This window comes from Orcinus orca, chromosome 5 (genome assembly GCF_937001465.1).
Source record: "Orcinus orca chromosome 5, mOrcOrc1.1, whole genome shotgun sequence".
Taxonomy (NCBI): Eukaryota; Metazoa; Chordata; class Mammalia; order Artiodactyla; family Delphinidae; genus Orcinus; species Orcinus orca.
In genome coordinates, this window is record NC_064563.1 from 27,057,347 (window position 1) to 27,075,589 (window position 18,243).

Genomic DNA, 18,243 nt, shown 5'->3' on the forward strand with positions numbered 1-18,243 from the left:
ACATGGTTTTCAGATAGGCACAAAATGTATTAATATTGAACTAAATGGACAGGTATGTGGGGGGTGGGAGCTGCGATTTCCTCTTCAGCTTCCACGTGACATGGTGACCTGGCCCGGTTTGGATCTTACTTGCCTGTGTACTGAAGAAGCCACATGCCCAGCGGTCTCTAACCCCTGTCTGAATAATTTACCGCACACTCGTCCCCACACGTGGCCTCAATCACTCGTCCCCATGCCCCTCCATGCTGCTGCCCCGGAGGTGACCCATCAAGTGACTGGGGACGGAGTTGTGCTTGGGAACTAGGGATGACCTAGTTCCTCCTTTTCTAAGAGAGATGGGGGTTTTCCTGCTTGGGCCCGGGGGGATGGGGGTGGATGGAAAAGTCGAGATTCCCACCCAAGCCGGGGGAAGGGGCGGGGAAGGGTGTGTCTATAAATTTTAGGCCTCAGGCCTGTAGCCTGCCCCGGAGGCGGCTGGGGAGCCGCGTTGGCGAGATCCCTGCGGGGGACCCACTGAGAACCTCCAGTGGACAACCCAGGGACCCGGCACAGTGCCTGACGCCCCGCTGCTACACCTCGCGGCCCCCTCCTCTCTTTGGGAAGCCTCGGGGCGGGGTTTGTTTACTCCTCGCACGCACCGCAGGCCTGGCCAATCCGTGGGAAGAGGTGCCGTAGACATTCATCCCGAGGGCCAATCGGCGCTCACCGTGCTGCTCCGCCGCCAAAGCTCGCGCGGGGGAAGCGGGGCAGTGGCTTGGCCGGGCGAGGGCGGACGAAGCTGCCAGCGGTCTCGGCTGCAGCCGCCGCCGCTGCTCGGTACGCGGGCGCGCCCTGACCCTTCCTCTTTGGGCAGGCTCAGGGGCGCGCGCGCGGTCGGCGTCCCGGGGCCTCGAACTCCAGGGCCTCGACTGGGCAGGCCGCGGATCGCCAGCCTGCCCGGCGTGCGAGTCGGCCGGGACCCGGCCGCCGCCAGCCGCGGGCGCCACTGGAGCGGCGGCGCCCGAAGACGTGCCCCAGGCTCGAAGAACAGCCCTGGGCGGTCGCCTCGTTTTCTGCAGCCAAGCGGCGGTAAGGTTCAGGGTGCGGGCGCGGGCTCCGTGCCGAGGGCCTCTGGACCCGGCCCGGCGTGTTCCTGGCCAGTTTCCCTCCCTGCGCCTCCGGGTCCCCTTGTCACCCCGAGTCCCATCTGTTTATTCCCACGCATTCTTCCAGGCCTGGCCGAGTAACCCTTGAATGTCTGGGGAAGAGAGTCGGAAACCGGAGACCGCCCCTCCCCCCCCCGGTCCCCCCCCGCCCCCCAGCCACACACAGACACACAGAGCAAATTGGGGGAGGCACCGTCCCTGAGTCACGCCTCGTGGAAGAGAGGAAGGGCTGCTTTCTACTTTCTCGGTATCTTCAGGGGAGAAGCATGGCTTCTGTGTCTGGTTTTCCATCTCTACCAGGTGTATTTCAGAGTTCTAAAGCCTCGTGCGCTTGGAAGAGCCTCGTAGCCTCTATAAGGGAACTTTTCTCTCACGTAGAGGGTCACTTTTGGGGCCCAGACTCCTTTGAGAAATTCCGGAGAGCCAAAGTCTCTCTCCACAGAAAAGGGTAAAGATTTTTATAGGCTCTTGCAGGGAGACAGTGCAACTAAGGGGATGAGTGCTCCGTCTCTGGTACCAGTCTCTGTTACCTGGCGTTGTGTGGTCTCAGTTTCTTCATCTGTAAAATAGTATCCACCTATTGAGGGTGTTGCCAGGAGGAAACGGACTAATCGGTGTCACCATTTGGAACAAAGCTCACCTCCTATTAATTGCCCTGCCCTGCTTGAGTTAGGCATTTAACTGACCCCCGTGAATGATGGTTTAGAAAACTTCCCCGTATTGTTTCTCTTTTTCCGTTGAAATGGTTAACAGGCTCATCCCTTTCCGTATTCACTGCTGAAGCTCCCTTTGAGGCTTTGAATACTTTTCCTCATTCTGGCTCTGAGGGCTCAGACTCCCTGTCCCACTTCTTTGCTCTCTTTTTAGTAAGTCAGTAGCTCATTCCCTTCCTTCCCCTTTCTCCCCCAAATCTTAGTGTTGTGTTTTTTCATTTGATTTCTATAGCCTAATTTTTTTCTGGGCCACTTTTCTCTTAATGGCTTGAAATCATCTTCACCTAATAGGTATAGTCGAGGTTATTCATCTGTCCTCTGTACGGTGTAATCATGACCCTACCTCTGTACAAAATTATACAGAAAATAATTTAGTTGATCTGATATTGCATGTTGCTTTTCCATTTCATTGGTTGGCCTATAATTTAGCTAAAGCTTTATCACTATCCTGTTACTGTAATAAATCTTGAATGGCAGTGTCCATTCTCAAGCAGCACCCGGAGAAAAATCAAATGCCTAGACCCCGGATTCTGTCACACTTCTGTGCTGGCTCTTGATGCATTTGTTATTTATTAGAACATCTTGTGCCTGGAACTAGAGTCTAGTCTCATGGCAGACATGGTGTCTGTAGCCCTGTTCTGGCAGTACAGTTGCAGTTTCAGCAATGTGGTGCTTATATTTAATAAAGGCCCGAGACTCATTAAACTCTTATTTTGGAGTTCTCTTTATGTCTAGTTGTTTAATTAAGAGGGAAAACAGAAGTTTCAAGCGTTTAATACTTCACGTTACCATTTTGTGATCATGTACTTTTTCCCCCAACTCTTGGAAATGTGTCCTCCGACTGGCACCTTCAGGTTTTTCCCTTGCACCCCAAATTCTTAACTGTGAGCTATGTCCCCTCAATACAACTTGAAATTGGGTGCACAGATATGTTTATCCTTAATGTGGAAAGCATTTGTGGATGGAAATTATACATTAAAACAACCTGAAGGATTCAAAGATTCCTTTTTGTAATTAGGAATTGAAATGTGAATATACATTTGCTTTTTTTTTTTAGCATTGTAGAAAGACAGGCTTTGTTTTCTTGCTATTGATATTTTATGTTTTATGCATAATGCATGAGTCATATATTTACGTTGCACTTCACCATTTTTTTTTATTTATTTTTAACATCTTTATTGGAGTATAATTGCTTTACAATGGTGTGTTAGTTTCTGCTTTATAACAAAGTGAATCAGTTATACATATACATATGTTCCCATATCTCTTCCCTCTTGTGTCTCCCTCCCTCTCACCCCTCTAGGTGGTCACAAAGAGCTGATCTCCCTGTGCTATGTGGCTGCTTCCCACTAGCCATCTATTTTACGTTTGGTAGTATATATATGTCCATGCCACGCTTTCACTTTGTCACAGCTTACCCTTCCCTCTCCCCATATCCTCAAGTCCATTCTCTAGTAGGTCTGTGTCTTTATTCCTGTCTTGCCCCTAGGTTCTTTATGATCTTTTTTTTTTCTTGGATTCCATATATATGTGTTAGCATACGGTATTTCTTTTTCTCATTCTGACTTCACTCTGTATGACAGACTCTAGGTCCATCCACCTCACTACAAATAACTCAATTTTGTTTCTTTTTATGGCTGAGTAATATTCCATTGTATATATGTGCCACATCATCTTTATCCATTCATCTGATGATGGACACTTAGGTTGCTTCCATGTCCTGGCTATTGTAAATAGAGCTGCAGTGAACATTTTGGTACATGACTCTTTTTGAATTTTGGTTTTCTCAGGGTATATGCCCAGTAGTGGGATTGCTGGGTCATATGGTAGTTCTATTTGTAGTTTTTTAAGGAACCTCCATACTGTTCTCCACAGTGACTGTATCAATTTACATTCCCACCAACAGTGCAAGAGGGTTCCCTTTTCTCCACACCCTCTCCAGCATTTATTGTTTCTAGATTTTTTGATGTTGGCCATTCTGACTGGTGTGAGATGATTTCTCATTGTAGTTTTGATTTGCATTTCTCTAATGATTAATGATGTTGAGCATTCTTTCATGTGTTTGTTGGCAATCTGTATATCTTCTTTGGAGAAATGTCTATTTAGGTCTCTGCCCATTTTTGGATTGGTTTGTTCGTTTTTTTGATATTGAGCTGCATGAGCTGCTTGTAAATTTTGGAGATTAATCCTTTGTCAGTTGCTTCGTTTGCAAATATTTTCTCCCATTCTGAGGGTTGTCTTTTGGTCTTGTTTATGGTTTCCTTTGCTGTGCAAAAGCTTTTAAGTTTCATTAGATCCCATTTGTTTATTTTTGGTTTTATTTCCATTTCTCTAGGAGGTGGGTCAAAAAGGATCTTGCTGTGATTTATGTCATAGAGTGTTCTGCCTATGTTTTCCTCTAAGAGTTTGATAGTGTCTGGCCTTACATTTAGGTCTTTAATCCATTTTGAGTTTATTTTTGTGTATGGTGTTAGGGAGTGTTCTAATTTCATACTTTTACATGTACCTGTCCAGTTTTCCCAGCACTACTTATTGAAGAGGCTGTCTTTTCTCCACTGTATGTTCTTGCCCCCTTTATCAAAGGTAAGGTGACCATATGTGCGTGGGTTTATCTCTGGGCTTTCTATCCTGTTCCATTGATCTATGTAGCCTGCCCCGGAGGCGGCTGGGGAGCCGCGTTGGTGAAATCCCAACTTTTTTGTGCCAGTACCATACTGTCTTGATTACTGTAGCTTTGTAGTATAGTCTGAAGTCAGGGAGCCTGATTCCTCCAACTCCATTTTTCGTTCTCAAGACTGCTTTGGCTATTCGGGGTCTTTTGTGTTTCCATATAAATTCTGAAAATTTTTATTCTAGTTCTGTGAAAAATGCCAGTGGTAGTTTGATAGGGATTGCATTAAATCTGTAGATTGCTTTGGGTAGTAGAGTCATTTTCACAATGTTGATTCTTCCAATCCAAGAACATGGTATATCTCTCCATCGATTTGTATCATCTTTAATTTCTTTCATCAGTGTCTTATAATTTTCTGCATACAGGTCTTTTTTTTCCTTAGGTAGGTTTATTCCTAGATATTTTATTCTTTTTGGTGCAGTGGTAAATGGGAGTGTTTTCTTAATTTCACTTTCAGATTTTTCATCATTAGTGTATAGGAATGCCGGAGATTTCCGTGCATTAATTTTGTATCCTGCTACTTTACCAAATTCATTGATTAGCTCTAGTAGTTTTCTGGTGGCATCTTTAGGATTCTCTGTGTATAGTATCATGTCATCTGCAAACAGTGACAGCTTTACTTCTTCTTTTCCAATTTGGATTCCTTTTATTTCTTTTTCTTCTCTGATTGCTGTGGCTAAAGCTTCCAAAACTATGTTGAATAATAGCGGTGAGAATAGGCAACCTTGTCTTGTTCCTGATCTTAGAGGAAATGGTTTCAGTTTTTCACCATTGAGAATGATGCTGGCTGTGGGTTTGTCATATATGGCCTTTATTATGTTGAGGAAAGTTCCCTCTATGCCTACTTTCTGCAGGGTTTTTATCATAAATGGATGTTGAATTTTGTCCAAAGCTTTCTCTGCATCTATTGAGATGATCATATGGTTTTTCTCCTTCAATTTGTTAATATGGACTTCACCATTTTTAAAGGCTATTTAGGTATATGAAAGTTCGTAGAATGTGGTGAGGAAACAGACTAAGCCAAAATTAAATTCATGACAAAAATAGTGAAGTAGAACCTAGTATTCTGACTTCTAGTCCATTGTTTCTTAGTTTGTCAACCTTAACAATTAATCGGGACTAAAAGATGAGAAGGGAGAGTTTAAGATGAAGTCTTAAAGGCAGAGGGGGAAACTTTCTAATTTGGGCATTAAATATTAGTTATTGAGTAGTATATTAGCACCTCATCTTTTAATCTTTAAAATTAGGTATGTTTCTTTTAAAGATGAAATAGTAAGCCATTATTTCTTACAGTCAGAACTTACTTATAGTCAGTTTACATTGTCGCTTGGCAAACTTGATTTCACTTTTTTTCTGAACCTGTCATCATATTTTAAGCTCTTATTGTAACATGTATCTTAATGTGTCTTAGAGGAAACTAGAAAGCATGAAGTTCAGTGCTTTTTAGATCATAAAGTTTTAAGCTGTAATCAGTTTTAAAGATTATTAAATATATTTGCCTCTTCATACTTGAATCTTTTCTGTTTTAATTTAGGATAAATGATTCTAAGGATGGGGCATGAATACATTAAAAGTAGATTTGTGAACCCTTGGAAATTTTATGTGCATTTGTATATTTTTCTGGAGAGAGGATTCATAGTTTCTGAGGCAAAGATATTTGGACAACTCTAATTTTTATAAAATTATTTCTTTTACTGAACTAGAAGTTATATCTTCACTGGTTTTAGTTCTGTCCCCTCTGTAGTGGGTTTTCAAATATTTGAAGATACTTCCTATACTCTCCTGATTCGTTTCTTTTCTAGACAAAATATTCTCAGTCTTTAACCTCCTCTAATGATTTTGTTGTTTTGATTTGCACCTCCTCAAATTACTTATGGCTCATTTGTGGGTTTGTGTCAGTTCATCCATATTCTTCTTAAAAGTGTAGTACCCATAATTAGATATTAACCAGTAGAGAAGACCGTAAGTTACCTCTCTGATTTAAGATGAAGGGTAGACTTGCTTCTTTGGCAGTCATGTGGCACTGTTAATTTACAATCATGTCCTGTCAAGAAGGCGAACTCTGGGGCTAGCCTGCCTGGGTTTAAATCCTGGTTCTACAGTTTATCAGCTGGGTGACCTTGAGTAAATTATGTAAACATTTTGGGGCCTCAGTTTTCTCATCTGTAAAATGGGGTTTATCATAGTACCTATCTGATAGGGTTCTTCTAAGGAATAAATGAATGCATATATGTAAAGCATTTAGAACAGTCCCTGGCATTTAAGTGCTATGTGCATTACCCATTATTGATTTTGTAGTCACCTAACATTCTTGAGTTGTTTTGTCCATGCTCTCCCAGTTCTTTAATAGAATATTTTTTGGTAGGACTTCATATTTATCCCGATTAAATTTTATCTTGTCAGATTGGTTCCAGTATGTTGACTCTAAAAAAAGAAAAAGTCTTGATTTGGTCATTCAATAAAAAAGTTTATTTGTTTATCCATAGATTTGATAAACTGTAGTTTTGATAATGCTGACATAGCCTTCATGCAAATATTATTAAAATGTTGACTAGATGGGCCTAGGAGCAGAGCTCTTACCCTGCTAGAGACCTCATAATGCTGATTTTTAAAAACCTGTTAATTCTTTGATTCAAGTTGTTCAGCTAATTAGAAATCCAGCTAATTTATCATTATCTACCTCAAATAGTTTTAGGTTTTCACAAGGAAAATATAAGGAACTTTAACAATTGCCTTCCTAAAACCCAGGTAACTTTATATATACTTCATTAAAAAAATCCTATCTGTTTAATAACTGTCAAAAAAAAAAGAGCATTAATCTGTCATTACTCATCCTTAATGAAACTACACTGATTTCCAGAAGCATAGGTTGGTTATTGCTTTTTCTGTGTTCATAGACTTCTCTCAGTAATGGCTCTAAAATCTTGTCTAGAGTTACATTTAACTTCGGTGATCAGTAGTTGGCAGGATCCCCTTTCCCTAGCAGCTGCATGGACATTTCATCGGGAGTGATACACCTTGTTGAAGGTTTCCTTAGAGCAGTTAGGAACTCTCTTTAGAATCTTCTCATCTATATTGAGCTTTGGTTTCCATTAATTCATTGATTAAATTTATTAAATGCACATTTTGTGCAAGACACCGATGCTCGTTTAACCCCATCCAATCGGAAGAGAATTTTTCTTGACAGAGATACCTGAAGCAAAAAGGTAATCCATGTCCGTTTCTTGCCATTCCTACTGTTGTTACCATAGTCTGGGCCTCCATTCCTTTTCTCTACAATAATAGCTTCCTTTTGACCTTCCTTCTTTGATCTTTTTCTGTCTCCAGTCCTTAAGCATTGCAGCCAGAATCATCTTTTTTGTTTTGTTTTGTTTTTTTGCTGGACTGCTCAGCATGCAGGATCTTAGCTCCCAGACCCGTGCCCTCTGCAGTGGAAAAGTGGAGTCTTAACCACTGGACCACTAGAGACGTCCTTCATGTTTTTTCCTTAAATTAATTAATTAGCTTTTGGCTGCGTGGGTCTTTGTTGCCGTGCGTGGGCTTTCTCTAGTTGTGGCGAGTGGGGGGGTCACTTTTCGTTGCAGTGCGCGGGCTTCTCATTGCGGTGGCTCCTCTTGTTGTGGAGCACGGGCTCTAGGCACGCGGGCTTCAGTTGTTGTGGCACGTGGGCTCAGTAGTTGTGGCTCGCGGGCTCTAGAACACAGGCTCAGTAGTTGTGGCGCACGGGCTTAGTTGCTCCGCATGCGGGATCTTCCTGGACCAGGGCTCGAACCCGAGTCCCCTGGATCGGCAGGCGGATTCTTAACCACTGCGCCACCAGGGAAGTCCCTGTTTTTAAAATGCATGTATTTCTTTAAAGTATTTTCTTCCCCACTGGAAAAATGTTTAATGATCTAATAAGATTTTAATTTTTGACTACTTTCCAACTCCCTTATTCTGTTTACTAGCCTTTTAAATTCAAGCCTCCCCCGCCCTCTTTATTTTTTACCTTACTTATTCTTAGAGATGATATGAACCATCAGCCAGATAGTAGGCATGGAGCAGTGGTGATTCCTCAGCAGCTGGTCTGTGTGTGAGTCACTCAGCTGACAGATACGGAGCGCTTACTATCTTACAGGCACTGTGTGAGCCACTGAACTGACAGAAGAGCATGACATGGCCTCAGCCCTTGAAGAATTCTAAGTGCAGGGAAAGATAGAATAGGGGAAAGTATTTGGAAAAGAGAAATCTTTCTTTTTTTTTTCTTTAATACTCAAAAGCATAATAAGTTTATGTAACAGATTCCGTTTTATTTTGAAAAGAACCAAGTATGTTGTTGTTAAACAATGAGTTTGTGGGACCTGCCTGGCGATCCAGTGGTTACGACTCCGTTCTGGGACTTCCCTGGTGGCACAGTGGTTAAGAGTCCGCCTGCCAATGCAGGGGACACGGGTTCGATCCCTGGGCTGGGAAGATCCCACATGCCACTGAGCAGCTAAGCCCGTGTGCCACAGCTACTGAAGCCTGCTCTCTAGAGCCAGCGAGCCACAACTCCTGAGCCCGTGTGCCACAACTACTGAAGACTGCGCACCTAGAGCCCGTGCTCCGCAACAAGAGAAGCCACCGCAGTGAGAAGCCTGCGCACCACAATGAAGAGTAGCCCCTGCTCACCACAACTAGAGAAAGCCCACGCGCAGCAACAAAGACCCAACGCAGGCAAAAATAAATAAATTAAAAAAAAAAAACATAATCACTATGCTCACAAAATATTCCTACTTGTAAAGACTTTGTAGCTTAAAATGTATCAATTAGTGCAGAATCATTTATATAACAGTTTTTCCAAACTTTCTTTAGCCTAGAAATGATTTTATTGACTGCTATTTGTTAGTTGCATATGTTCTTTTTCTTCCAGTTTTATTGAGATATAGCTGTCAAAAGCACTGCAGAAGTTTCGGTGGACAGCATGATGATTTGTCTACATACATCGTGAAGGGATTATCACAATAAGCCTAGTGAATATCCATCATCTCATACAGATACAAAACTAAAGAACCAGAAAAATATTGTTCTCCTTGTGATGACAGCTCTTAGGATTTCCTCTCTTAACAACTTCTGTACATGCTTCTCATTGCAGTGGCTTCTCTTGTTGAGGAGCACAGGCTCTAGGCGCGCGGGCTTCAGTAGTTGTGGTGCACGGGCTCAGTAGTTGTGGCGCACAGGCTTAGTTGCTCCGCGGCATGTGGGATCCTCCCGGACCAGGGCTCGAACCTGTGTCCCCTGCATTGCGGTACATGGGCTGCTTATTGCGGTGGCTTCTCTTGTTGTGGAGCACGGGCTCTAGGTGCGCAGATTTCAGTGGTTGTAGCTCGTGGGCTCTAGAGCACAGGCTCAGTAGTTGTGGTGCACGGGCTTAGTTGCTCCGCGGCATGTGGGATCTTCCTGGGCTCGAACCCATGTCCCCTGTATTGGCAGGCAGATTCTTAACCACTGCGCCACCAGGAAAGCCCCGTGATTATGTATTTTTGAGTTGAACACATCAGTGTTCAAAGGTAACAGAATATATTACCTGTGGAGACATTCTGAGAAACATACACTGAAAATCTTTGTGATAAACGCCGTAACTTCTTCCATTGACCTTAACATTTGAGCAAATACTTGCTAACTTAATTAATTAGTAAACTAGTTAATTACAGTGTAAAAGTAGCTAAATATTTCTTATAAATGAGCTCTTTCTGAAAGAACTTAAAATATTCCTTCTTCCCAAGTCAAATTATTTTCTTTTATTGTTATTATATCAGATCCAGCAGTATTCTTGGGATAATCTGGACTATTAGATACTATAACTCTAAGATCTGTTCCGAGTTATTAATTTCATAGGCTAATTGAAGTTACACTCTGGGGGAAATGTTCAAGACAATTGAATTTCTTCTCTTGATATAAGCGACATAAAATAGGAATAAATTTGAAGAAACTGAAATACTAAGCAAAAGCATGTGAAACTAATGCTAAGGAAAAGACTTTTTAGAAAGGGGTCACTACCTACAAAACCCTTCTTCCCAATAAAAGAAAGTAATTTCAAGTGAAATGAGAAAGATCATAGTAAGTAAAGAAAATAAGAGATTCTAATATAAGCAGCTCATTGAAAAAAGTGAAATCCTATTTACAAGGCTGTTCTTTCATAACCTACAAAATGTAAAAGACCACAACATATTTTCTAGGATTAAGTGAGAAAATAAAGATCCAAAATCTGAAAGCTTTGTATTCATTATGAATTTCAATGGCTTACTTTGCGAACACTGACAATGTGATGAGGACCTCATGTAGTCCTGCCCAGCAGTGTGTGAGATAGGTTTAATTGTTTTTCATTTTATAGGTGAGGACATAAATTGTTTTACTGGGATTAGAAAGAGTGATGGCAGAGCTGGGGCTCAAACATGAATCTGTCTGACTGTAGTGCTAGCCACTCCACTATATTACGTCACTGAAATGTTTAGGCCTTTTCTTCCGTATTTGGCTGTACAGCAGATATTAGCACAATCTTGTAAATTACCTATACTTATGTTAAAAAAAAAAAGTTGGGCTTCCCTTGTGGCGCAGTGGTTGAGGGTCCGCCTGCCGATGCAGGGGAGACAGGTTCGTGCACTGGTCCGGGAAGATCCCACATGCCGCGGAGCGGCTGCGCCCGTGAGCCATGGCCGCTGAGCCTGCGCGTCTGGAGCGTGTGCTCCTCAACGGGAGAGGCCGCAGCAGTGAGAGGCCCGCGTACCGCAAAAAAAAAAAAAAGTCACTCTGATCACCCAGCTACATAAATAAATAAATAAATAAATAAATAAAAGTTTTGCAAAAATAATAATAAAATAAAATAGACCTTCAACATTAATGCAAGAACCCAGACATCTTTATAGGGTCTTCTTAGTTGAGTCTTTCCAGTATAGTTTCTGTTTTTCCTAGAGCATTGTGAATTGATCCTAATATAAGTAAGTGATTTGAAAATTAGCCACCGTTTTTGATTGATCATCCTTTCTCTAGCATCACTGTTTACTATAATTTAAAAATAGACCATTTCTGTATAATGTTGTGATATCTTCATTTCAGCTGTATTTCAGTTAATTGGTTAAATCCTGATTATGACTGTGTGAATCTGTTATAGTGACTGGTTTACTGTGAATAGAAACAAGGACATGCTTAGATAAGACGTTAACCTAACTCCTTTGTAACATAAATTTTTAATTTATCTTAATGCCTATGTTATATGCTACATGTCCTTTTGACTTGTTTAAAAATTAAATATGTATGGGCTAAAAGAAAAAAAGTTGGGTATTATGAAATGATGTAAAATCTTAAAGTTGTGACGAAAGAAGAGAAAAAGGCTAAAAGTGTTCTGAAAAGTAAGAAAAATAAAAATATAATAGCAAATAATAGGGGCAGTGTTTATTGTTCGTCACAGAGCAGGAGCGCATATATTTCATAGTCAAAAAAAGCAGTGGGTAATGATGCTGTTATCAACAGGGCTGTGGATATGCCTGGTGAATTGAATATGCAACAAGGAATGTGTTTTGTTGGTGTTTTTAAACATCTTTATTGGCGTATAATTGCTTTACAATGGTGTGTTAGTTTCTGCTGTGTAACAAAGTGAATCAGCGCTACATATACATATATTCCCATATCTCCTCCCTCTTGCATCTCCCTCCCACCCTCCCTATCCCACCCCTCTAGGTGGTCACAAAGCACCAAGCTGATCTTGAAAATAAGAATGATAGTACATATCTTTTCACCAAAGTAGAAAATATTGTACAGAAGGATTTTTTTTTTTTTCTCTTCACGTTTAACTCTAGGTATATATTGAAGCATTCTGATCAACTGTAGCATAGAGCTCAGACTGTCTAGTTAGGTATTATCTTAGGGTCAAAAGCCTCTGACTTATTTAATACCTCTTCCTGTTTGTGTAAAATTCACTCCAGTACTCACCCCGGAAAGAAACACTTTGACTCAGATTGACCTTGAGTGGAAACAGGGAACTATGACACTCGTTTGACTTAGTAATTTGTGTAAAACTTTTTCTGACTGTTTTTTATTATCCTAATTATATCAAAGGTAGAGTAATTCTCAGATCACCATCTAGTTATATTTTAGACTTTCTGTAACAATATGAAGCATTTTTTCATGTTGTGACTACTAGCAACTTAGGTGAATTTTTCACATTGAATCTACATCTATCTTAAGTAACCAGTGTGTGTTTGGTAAAATTTTTATGTCTGATATAAGAAGCTCTCTCACAGTTTACATTATCTAGTGCTTACTGTGTGAATCTTGTTGTGTCTGATAGTTCCCTTGAAGATACTCCCTGTTAATTAATTAATTTATTTTTGCTGTGTTGGGTCTTTGTTTCTGTGCGAGGGCTTCCTCTAGTTGTGGCAAGTGGGGGCCACTCTTCATCGCGGTGCGCGGGCCTCTCACCGTCGCGGCCTCTCTTGCTGCGGAGCACAGGCTCCAGACGCGCAGGCTCAGTAGTTGTGGCTCACGGGCCTAGTTGCTCTGCGGCATGTGGGATCCTCCCAGACCAGGGCTCGAACCCGTGTCCCCTGCATTAGCAGGCAGATTCTCAACCACTGCCCCACCAGGGAAGCCCGATACCCCCTGTTATATCTACTCTTAGTCTTAGCTCTTGGTTATCTTGCACAAATCCCACTTTTTCTCAAGAGGAATATAGGAGATCAGTTGCTGACGACGGGGAAATAAAATAGACCAGTTGTGCTTTCTATAGTCTTCTGGGCTTAGGGTCTCATGCTTGCCTTTCTGACTTCTTGTATTAATATTTGGCAGTTACCGATTTAAAATTTTCTGAAAAAGAATCTTCTTCATATTTTTCATCTCACTATCCAGAGGTAAAACTATGTTTTTAAAAACTGCTTTTTTACTGAAAGATGATAGATACCTAAAATTGGACAAATTTTCACTAACTAAATAACACATCAGTGTAACTAGCACCCTAGATCCAGAAACAGACGATTAACAGCACCCTACTGCCCTTTTCCAGTCACGAACACCTCTTCCCCAAGGGGAACTATCTTGATTTCTAACAGCATGAATTAGTAAAACTACCTTTAACCATATCTGCTTTTAGTTCTTTTGATGGTTATCACTCTTAGTGGTATAATTATTGCTGTATTTCTTTTTTTTAAACTTTTTTACTTTAAACTAATTTTAGACTTACAGGAAAGATACAACTTCCTAATGTTAACCTTTTCATAACCATTGCATAATTATCAGGAGCAAGAAACTAACATCAGGACAATATTATTAACTAAACTACAGACCTTAATTTGAATTTCATCATTTTTTTCTGTAATGACATTTTTCTGTTCCAGGATCCTGTCTAGGCTCCCACATTGCATTTAGTTGTTTCTCCTTAGTATTTTCTATTCTCTAACAGCCTTCAGTTTTTCTTTGTTACATGACCTTGACACTTTTGAAGAGTACCGATCATATATTTTCCAGAATATCCTTTATTTGACTTTGTCCAGTGGTGTCTCATGATTGGAGTATGGTTATGCCTTTTTACTAAAAATACCACAAAAAATGATGTGTCTGTCTTTCACAGAGCTCATCAAGGGCTTCGTCATGTCAATATGTTTTATCATTGGTGATATTTACCTTGTTTAACCTTGTTTACCTTGGTTAAGTTGATGGATGCCCACTTTCATTTTTTAAATCTTGATCTCTAATCCTTTTGGAGTTTATTTGTGTGTATGGTGTGAGATATGGATCTAATTTTATCTTTTTCAGAATGACTGCCCAGCACCATTTATTAAAAAGTTCATCTTTTCAGTTGATACCGAAAAGTATTTGACTAAATTCAACACCCTTTATGATAAAAACACTCAACAAACTAGGAATAGAAGGAACTCCCTCAACATGTAAAAAGGCCCTATAGGAGAAGCCCACAGCTAACATCACACTGAGTTGTGAAAGACTGAAAGCTTTTCTTCAAGTTCAGGAACAAGACAAGGATGTCTGCAGTCACCACTCTATTTAACATAGTACTGGAAGTCCTAACTGGAGCAATTAGTCAGGAAAAAGAAGTAAAAGACATCTGAATTGGAAAGGAAGAAGCAAAATTTTCTCCACTGGCAGACAATATGATCTTTATATGTAGAAAACCCTAAAGATTCTACATACCCAAACCTATTAGAATTAATGAACAAATTCAGCAAAGTTGCAGGATAAAAAAATCAACACAAAAGAATCAGTTGCATTTTTACACACTAACGTAGTGAACAATCCAAAGGGGAAATTAAGAAAACAATTCTGTTCAGGATAGCATGAAAAAGAAAAAAGAAGAAAATACTTTAGGAATAAACTTAATCAAGGAGGCAAAACACTGGTACATGGAAAATTACAAAACATTGCTGAAATTAAAGAAGACACAAATAAATAGACAACTTGTGTTCCTAGACTGGCAGACTTAATATTGCTAAAATGTCAATACCACACAAAGTGATGTACCAATTCAGTGCAATCTTTATCAAAATCCCAATTTCTTTTTTTTAACAGAAACAAAAATCCATTCTAAAATTCATATAGAATTTCAAGGGACCTCACATAGCCAAAATAATCCTGAAAGGGAACAAAGCTGGCGGACTCAGACTTCCCAATTTCACTACTTATTACAAAGCTACAGTAATCAAGCAATGTGGTACTAGCATAAAGACAGACATAAAAATCAGCGGAATATAATAGCCCAGAATAAACCCTTGCATATATGGGCAAGTTATTTTTGACAAGGGTGCCAAGACCATTCAATGGGGAAAGGGTGGTATTTTCAACAAATGATGTTGGGGAAACTGGATATCCATGTGAAAAAAAAAAAAAATTGGGCCTTTATACCATATATGACAATTAACTCAAAATGAATCAAAGACCTAAACTTAAGAGCTAAAAGTATTAAATTCTTAGAAGAAAACATAGGTAAGAATCTTTATGATGTTGGATTTGGCAGTCATTTCTTGGACATGATACCAAAAGCACAGGTAAGAAAAGTAAAAATAGATAAATTGGACTACATCAGAATTAAAAATGTCTGCATCAAAAGACACCATTAAGGGTGAAAGGCAGCCTATGGTATGGGAGAAAATATTTGCAAATCATATGTCTCATAAGGCGTTAATATCTAGAATATATAAAGAACTTCTACCAGAACCCAAACAACTTGATTCAAAAATTGGCAAAAGGACTTCCCTGGTGGTGCAGTGCTTAAGAATCCGCCTGCCAGTGCAGGGGACATGGGTTCGATCCCTGGTCCGGGAAGATCCCAGATGCTGTGGAGCAACTAAGCCCGTGCACCACAACTTCTGAGCCTGCGCTCTAGAGCCCGAGAGCCACAACTACTGAGCCTGTGCCACAACTACTGAAGCCCGCACCCCCCGGGGCCCTAGTGCCACAGCTACTGAAGGCTGCATGCCTAGAGCCCGTGCTCTGCAACAAGAGAAGCGACAGCAGTGAGAAGCCCATGCACTACGACGAGGAGTAGCCCCCGCCGCTCGCTGCAACTAGAGAAAGCCTGTGTGCAGCAATGAAGACCCAACACAGCCAAAAAAAAAAAAATTGGTAAAAGACTTGAATAGACATTTCTCCAAAGAAGATATACAAATGGCCAAAAAGCACATGAAAAGATGTTTAACATCTACTAATCATTAGGGAAATGCAAGTCAAAACCGCAGTGAGAGGGCTTCCCTGGTGGCGCAGTGGTTGAGAGTCCGCCTGCCGATGCAGGGGACAAGGGTTTGTGCCCCGGTCCGGGAAGATCCCACATGCCGCGGAGCGGCTGGGCCCGTGAGCCATGGCCGCTGAGCCTGCGCGTCCGGAGCCTGTGCTCCGCAACGGGAGAGGCCAGAACAGTGAGAGGCCCGCGTACCGCAAAAAAAAAAAACAAAAACAAAAACCCGCAGTGAGGGGCTTCCCTGGTGGCGCAGTGGTTGAGAAGTCCGCCTGTCGATGCAGGGGACACGGGTTCGTGCCCTGGTCCGGGAAGATCCGACATGCCGCGGAGCGGCTGGGCCCGTGAGCCATGGCCGCTGAGCCTGTGCGTCCGGAGCCTGTGCTCCGCAACAGGAGAGGCCACAACAGTGAGAGACCTGCGTACCCCCCAAAACAAACAAACAAAAAAAACAACGCAGTGAGATACCACCTCATACCTATTAGGATGACGCCTATAAAAAAAAAACCAATAAAACAAAATAACAAGTGTTGGTGAGGATTGGAACCTTGGTTGGAGAAATTGAAACCTTTACCCTGTCGGTGGTAAAATTTATAAAATGGTACAGCCAGTGTTGAAAACAGTATAGACGTTCCTCAAAAAATTCAAAGTAGAATTACTATGTGATCCAGCAATTCCACTTCTGGATATAATACTCAAAAGAATTGAAAGCAGAGCCTCAAAGAGATATTTGTACACTCATGTTTACACCCATGTTTATAGAAGATAGAAGCAACCCACGTGTCCATCAATAGAGGAATGGATTAGCAAAATGTAGTATATACATACAGTGGAATATTGTTTAACCTTAAAAAGGAAGAAAATTCTTACACATGCTATAACATGGATGAACCCTGGGAACTTGTTAAGTGAAATAACCCAGTGACAAAAAGACAAATACTGTATGATTCCATTTATATGAAGTACTTAGAGCAGTCAAACTCAGAGAGACAAAGCAGAATGGTGGTTGTCAAGGGCTAGGGGGAGGGGTGAATGTGGAGCTATTGTTTAATGATTATGTAGTTGCAGTCTTTCACGATGAAGAGAGATCTGGAGGTTGGTTATACTGCAGTGTCAATGTACTTGATGCTGCTGAACTCTAAACTGAAAAATGGTTAAGATAGTAAACTTTGTTACGTGTATTTTACCACAATTTTTAAAAAATCTGAAAAGAGTCCATCTTTACCCAATGATTGGGGATGCCAACTTTGTCATATACTAAATTTCCATTTGTATTTAGGTCTAATTCTGTACTTTCTATTCTGTCCACTGGTCTACTGGCCTATTCGTGCATCTGTACCACAGTGTTTTAATTATAGAGGCTGTATAGCATATTTTAATATCTGGTAAGGTTATTTTCCATTCATAGTTTTTCTTTTCCAGTACTTTCCTAGTTATTCTTGCATGTTTGTTATCTATGTCAACTTTATTTTTAAAAATTACTTATTTATTTATTTGGCTGCGTTGGGTCTTCGTTGCTGCGCGTGGGCTTTCTCTAGTTGTGGCTAGCGGGGGCTACCCTTTGTTGCGGTGCGCGGGCTTCTCATTGCGGTGGCTTCTCTTGTTGCGGAGCATGGGTTCTAGGCGCGTGGGCTTCAGTAGTTGTGGCACACAGGCTCAATAGTTGTGGCGCGCGGGCTTAGTTGCTCCATGGCATGTGGGATCTTCCCGGACCAGGGCTCAAACCTGTGTCCCCTGCATTGGCAGGTGGATTCTTATCCACTGCGCCACCAGGGAAGTCCCTCTATGTCAACTTTAATATCAACTTGTCTAACTCTATAAAATGGGTTGTTAGTATTTTTATTGGGATTACATTGAATTTATAAATTAACTTAGGGAGAATTTATATCCTTATAATGTTCAATTGTCTTATCCAAGAACAGGGTATGTCTTTCCATTGTTCAAATCTTCTTTAGGAGTATTGAAAAATTTCCTTGTTTTTTTTTTTAAAAAAAGCTTTATTGCATTATAATTATCATA

General features: G+C 41.0%; 1 protein-coding gene across 3 annotated transcripts in view; it reads left to right on the plus strand.

Moving 5' to 3' along the window:
- The first annotated feature begins 929 nt into the window (after positions 1 to 929).
- TFDP2 (transcription factor Dp-2) overlaps positions 930 to 18,243 on the plus strand; it is a 171,420-nt gene continuing 154,106 nt past the window's right edge. For all 3 annotated transcript variants that reach the window (XM_033402781.2, XM_004278222.4, XM_033402783.2), the window contains exon 1: positions 930 to 1,068. The gene's annotated coding sequence lies outside the window, so the exon portion shown is untranslated. The remainder of the gene's footprint in view (positions 1,069 to 18,243) is intronic.